The sequence below is a fragment of the Mus caroli genome, unplaced genomic scaffold (assembly GCF_978045245.1).
Source record: "Mus caroli unplaced genomic scaffold, Mus_caroli_1 scaffold_6, whole genome shotgun sequence".
Lineage (NCBI taxonomy): Eukaryota > Metazoa > Chordata > Mammalia > Rodentia > Muridae > Mus > Mus caroli.
Window position 1 is genome coordinate 73,537,844 of NW_028227261.1, and position 6,000 is coordinate 73,543,843.

Consider the following 6,000-nt stretch of genomic DNA (forward strand, 5'->3'; position numbering starts at 1 on the left):
AATCCACCTGATTCTGAGAATTTATGAAAACCCGTCTGTTTAACCCATGGTCATTATAAAGCTAGCAAAGCACTTTGAATACAACAAATTCTCTACTGAATTTGTACGTAGGTGGAGTTAGATCACGGCAAGAGCTTAAAATAAACTTAAACAATAACATAGTTGGGATCTATTTAATAGTTAAGATTTGGACAAGGAGGCACACAAATTTCTCAAGGTCATTCAGATTTGCAATTTATAAGATGCTCCCAGTGTGGTCTTTCAAAAACATATTTACTCCAGCAAAGCACACTGCTGGAACAAAGCTGCCCAGATGGGCACTGCCTGATGACATGGGGGGGGGGCGGTCTAAAAGAAGATCCAAATACGAGTGTCCCCAGAAATGACCATATGCCTTATATAGTGTTCTAATCAGGTAGATGAGGTTGTATGGCCAGGTACTGGGCTAGTTTTAGCTGTATATGGTGAAGCAGAAAACAAGGTAACCTGAGCCAAATCCTGCAGGGCCAGTGGGGTCCATATGGACACGATCAGGCACTCGAGCATCCTATATTGCATAGCCATGTGGCCTGAGCCACCAGGCATCTGAGCATCTGGGCTTCAACAAAGCAGAGCTCTGAACAAACTTCATCTTCAAAGGTGGCTGTAGACAGAGGGCTTCAAAAAGGGCTCAGGGATCTCTGGGTAACACTCAAATCTGGCTACACTAAAAAGTCCCTGTGTACATGAACAGAGGCTTAGCTGTTCTTTAAACAGCTCATTAGTCATGCCTGAACCTTATAAACAATGCAATGCCCATAGATACATATCATTCCAAAAAATGTTTGAAAGATCATCTAGACACATCTAAATTTAATTTGATTTGCTAATTTTCAAGAACCAAGTCTAATAATACCAGCTGCATGAGCCTCAACTTCCCCTCAATCAACTTCTCCTCAAACAGTGCAGACACTTGCCTATTCAGATGATCACACTCATGTAAATCATTACTACAAGGTTACATGCACAGGCAGATCATATATCTTCACCAAACCTGGGATCCTATACACTCTCCTGCCCATGCTCTACAGCCTATGCTGGACCATGCAGCTGCTTGGGGTCACTCTTTGACCACCACTGTAGGTAGAACAGCTGTGGTCACAACTTAGCCTGAGAGTTGCTGCCAAGAGAGGGATGGGAGCTAGCCTAGGGAACAGCTTTTGCCAGTAGGTTAGGAATGTGGGTGGAGCCAGGGATAATGGGCACAGCTGATGTCACTTTTTCAAGAAGGCAGGAACCCCTTTCCTCCACAGAGAGATGAGTGAAGGCAGCTGCATGCTGCTGATGCAGCAGCGAAAATGAGCTGGTAGAGCCCAGCTTCAGGAGGAGCAGCTGCTGTGGTCTGGAGGGCAGCACCAGGTCACTGGGCCCTGCTCCAGGGCTCATACATCATAGGGAGAGGAGGATGCTGGTCCTAAGGAATTGGCAAAGGTTTCTGATTCATTGTATTTGTGAACCACTGTGCTATCATGTGTGTGTGTGTGTGTGTGTGTGTGTGTGTGTGTGTGTCTTGGGGGACACAGTCTCACCTTTTCCAGTATGTGTGAACATTATCCTTAGGGATTTTTTTTTCTTTTGCAGCTTCTGACCAGCAGAAAAAACTGAGGATTGGTGGCACTGAATGAACACATGTAATGCCCTCGTCCTTGCTTTGAGAGCTTATGCTCTCACTGTCCTTTAATAACCAGTACCCTGAGTAACCACAGAGTCTCATCTAGACCACTTCACCCGTGCCTGATGCAGTCCCCTTTTTTCTGTCCAGTCCAAAGGAGCTCAATGGGGCCCTGAACCCTAACTCTTACGGAATACATTTGTTATTTGAGAATCAATGAATAAGGCTACAGTAAGATTCAATCCTGGCCAATAAATACCAACTGAAGACCCAAGGAGTGTGTCTTTAATATGGGAGTTTATGTTCAGTAAAATATTAAAGAAAGGACTCCACTAGTATTCAGGCTTTTCACTATATTTTAAAACATTTTAGATATATTAATAGTATAAACGATGAATTTCAGTGGCACAGTCTTATATATTCATAAGGTGCACTTTGAACATTGCCTGTCAGGCCCTCCTCTTTCTCTTGTCTTTACACTCCTATATATGACCAATGCCCTTCAGTAGTTCTGACTCTCAGCCAGGCCTACATTAAGAACTTCTGTACAGACAGCCTGCTATCACTAGCAGTGACACTGTGAGTGGGCCTGTGGCTCCCAGAAGACCAGGTTTCCTGATAAAACCAACAGATGCTGAGTGCCTTTATCTTTGACAAACATCACGAAACTTTGAACCCCTGTGCCTTTTCCTTCTTCCCGTCTTGGACCTCAGCAGACATATTTGCTGTCCTTGGCTCAGCGATGGGATTGGCCATTCTTTGAATTTACTCCTTCTTGGCCATCTTCTCAGCAACAGCTGCCTTCCCAGCTTGACTTCGATCTCCATGAATCCTATGGATAAATCCATAAGCTGAACGCACCTGTGCCTGGCAGCTGGAAATTATAATCTCTCACTATGTGATGTACTTCCCTTCTTGAGAAGGGAGTAGGCAACAGAGCTTTAAAATTAATATTTGAATTAAACCGTTACTCTTTTTGTTCTCTTGACAAAGTCACGCCCATCAAAATTCTTCTCTCAGCATGATATTTGGATATCACCATCTAAAATAAGTTTTTATACTAAAGTATAAAGGACCACTAAGAGATCAGTCAAATATGTGGCTCTTATGATTTTGGTGAAAGGGGCCTTATTTACTTTGGTTTCCATCTTCTGAAGATTCTGTACTGGCAGGTCTGTAATAGTCTGATATGGGTATTTTTATTCTTTCCTTCGTATGGATGAAACCAACTTGTCCAAAGTCTAAGGTTACAAGACGCCTCTGAAACTCCACTTTTCTTTGAGGGTTAAATTTAGTAACTGGGTCTCCTCCCTCCTAGCCACAGGTATGGAAGCTGACTCCTCCCCTTCACATACTCTGCAGGAGCCCTGTATTTAGCGTTGTTTAGACTCATTACAGTCACCAGATAACACGGGAAATATTTCCCAATGGAAAATTTCCTTTTTGTGCAAACTTCATAAGCAAAGAATATAAGGAGCTATTGTTTATAGTCTTTTTAATTAATGCATTGTAACTAAGACAAATTTGGTATCTTATATACATCTAATTTTCCATCTCAATGTCCCAAAATGATGGTCATTTGCAATGTATTTTTTTAATATTTTTTATTACATCTTTTCCTCAATTACATTTCCAATGCTATCCCTAAAGTCCCCCATACCCTCCCCCCCACTTCCCTACCCACCCATTCCCATTTTTTTGGCCCTGGCATTCCCCTGTACTGGGGCATATAAGGTTTGTATGTCCAATGGACCTCTCTTTCCAGTGATGGCCGAGTAGGCCATCTTTTGATACATATGCAGCTAGAGTCAAGAGCTCTGGGGTACTGGTTAGTTCATAATGTTGTTCCACCCATAGGGTTGCGGATCCCTTCAGCTCCTTGGGTACTTTCTCCAGCTCCTCCATTGGGGGCCCTGTGATCCACTCACTAGCTGATTGTGAGCATCCACTTCTGTGTTTGCCAGGCCCCAGCATAGTCTCACAAGAGACAGCTATGTCTGGGTTCTTTCAGCAAAATCTTGCTAGTGTATGCAATGGAGCTATGACGAAAGGATGGACCATCTAGAGACTGCCGTATCTAGGGATCCACCCCATAATCAGCTTCCAAACGCTGACACCATTGCATACACTAGCAAGATTTTGCTGAAAGGTCATTTGCAATGTATTGATTAAAGAAACTGATATTAGACCTTGTGTTACTTTTCTCATTGCTGTGACAGAAGCCCGACAAAGGTGTCTAAGGAGAGGAAGGGTTCATGGTTTGAGGGCACAGCTTGTTATGCTAATTATGGCGGCAAAAGTCTGAGGTGACCAACTAGTCACATTGCCCCGACAGCCAGGGAGCAGAGAGAGATGAGCTCATTTTCCCCCTTGTGTTCAGTCTGGGATTCCAACACATGGGATGGTGCTACCCAAATTTAGGGTGCAGGTTCCCACCTCAGGTCATGAACTCTAGTAATACACTCACAGATGTGCCCACAGGCTCATTTTCTAGGCACTTTTAGATCCCTGAAGACGACAATTAATATTAAGCACAAGTCCACCATTTGTTAACCTGGCAAATGCAAATATTAACTGTAAGCCAATATCGTCTGCCTCTTGTGCCCATAGGCTCATACCCATGTTGTGATGAAATAAAAGGAATTCATTCCAGCTTCAAAAGAGTCAGTGGAACAGTTCCAGCACTATTCTAAAGTGTGGTCTCATCTGAGACTCACGGGGTCCCTTAACTGTGAGCCCCTAGAACATTAAAAACCCAAGTTACCCAGTTCTGGAATACAGTGTTGTATAGAACCATTGCCATTCCAAAATGAAATGATAGGGCCCAGCAGGAAAAGATTGGGCCAAAACAAGACTAAAACCCAGCAGGGAAAACATTCATTCCCGAACGTCTGCATCTGGCATCTGGAACTTATGATGGAATATTCTCAGTTCCAAAAGCTTAGGTACCCCACCCTCCCCCATTTTTGCTACTTGCAATGCATACAGCCTCTTCGGAGCTGATCCTACTCCATGTATGAACCTTTTCTTGGATGTCCCATAGTTCTGGCATTTCTAACATCATGGGCTCTTCACTGAAATTCAGGCTTCACTGTCACAGATTTATGCAATAGCTCCCTAGCATTTGCTTGCATTGAATCGGTTTTAGTTTACTTTCTATCACTGTGATAAACATCATCACCAAAAGCAATGTATGAAAGAATGGATTTATTTTATCTTGTGCTTCTACAGCATAGTCAACCACTGCACAACGTCATAGCAGGAACTCCAGGCAGGCACCTGGAGTCAGAGTCTGAGGCAGACAGAGATCATGAATAAATGCCTCTTAATGGATTGTTCCTCATGGTTTTGCTAGCCTGCTTTCTTGTATAATCCAGAAACTACCTTCTCATGGGTGGCATTGCCCACAGTAGCCTTGGTCCTCCCACATGAACTATTAAGCAAGAAAAATTTTCATAGGCTTGCTTACAGGCAAATACTATGGAGGCATTTTCCCAATGCTTCCCTCTTCCTAGACTCAGGGGGTCTTGGAAGGTATCATGGCAGGCAGAGAATAGATCCAAAAATATGAAAACTCAGTTGAGATCAATGTTATTAACCTGGATCAAATTTTGGAAAGTCTGATGCCAGGTGGCTTATTTTCTAATATAATTTTGGGGGAAAAATTTCTGGTGTCAATCCCCAGTACACAAGGAAGCAAAAATCACATTGAAACTCAACTTAAGAATACATGGCATTTCTTCCACAAAGATGGGTTCTGGAGATAGGCTACCTGTATTAGCTTAAGGACCTAAGGAAGGATGTGGTGGCCTGGCCTTGGTTATACAGATAGTGGAGAGGTCATTTGGGTTATTAGTCACCACTTGGTTCTGGTTATAGGAACTTGTGGGAGCCTTTGGCTATACAGATAATGTAAAGGCCATTTATACTATTAGTTATATCCAATCCTGGTTGTGGGAGCTTAGAAGACCCTGGATCTCCAGGTAATGAAAATGCCATTTAGATTACAATCCATCTCCAGTCCTGACCCAGCAGATTCTACACGGATCACCAGATTGTTTGTCACCTCCAAACACCAGCCTTCTAGAAAAACACGTCAACCTTCCCTTTGAAAGGAAAATCCTGGGGGGTGATGGGGGGTGGTTAACATTTGTGGTTTCCCTGGAGATCCCATGGGCCAAAGGACCTTTCTGCTCCCAACACTAGATGACCCTAGATTGTGTCAATTTGACAAAAATCTTACCAGCACAAAATCTAACTCTAGCACACATTGCTTGGTTTCGGTAGCCTTCTGGGTTCTTGGCACAAGCCTCTATGATCTTGTCACTCTTCCATCTATCATAACTGTA

The 6,000-nt window shown here is 43.2% G+C and overlaps 1 long non-coding RNA gene across 1 annotated transcript in view; it reads left to right on the top strand.

Moving 5' to 3' along the window:
* The window catches only part of LOC115030847 (uncharacterized), a 34,922-nt gene extending 33,012 nt beyond the window's left edge, over positions 1-1,910 (top strand). The window contains exon 3 of the long non-coding RNA XR_003836409.2: positions 1,621-1,910. This is a non-coding gene — a long non-coding RNA (uncharacterized LOC115030847). The remainder of the gene's footprint in view (positions 1-1,620) is intronic.
* The last annotated feature ends 4,090 nt before the right edge of the window (positions 1,911-6,000 follow it).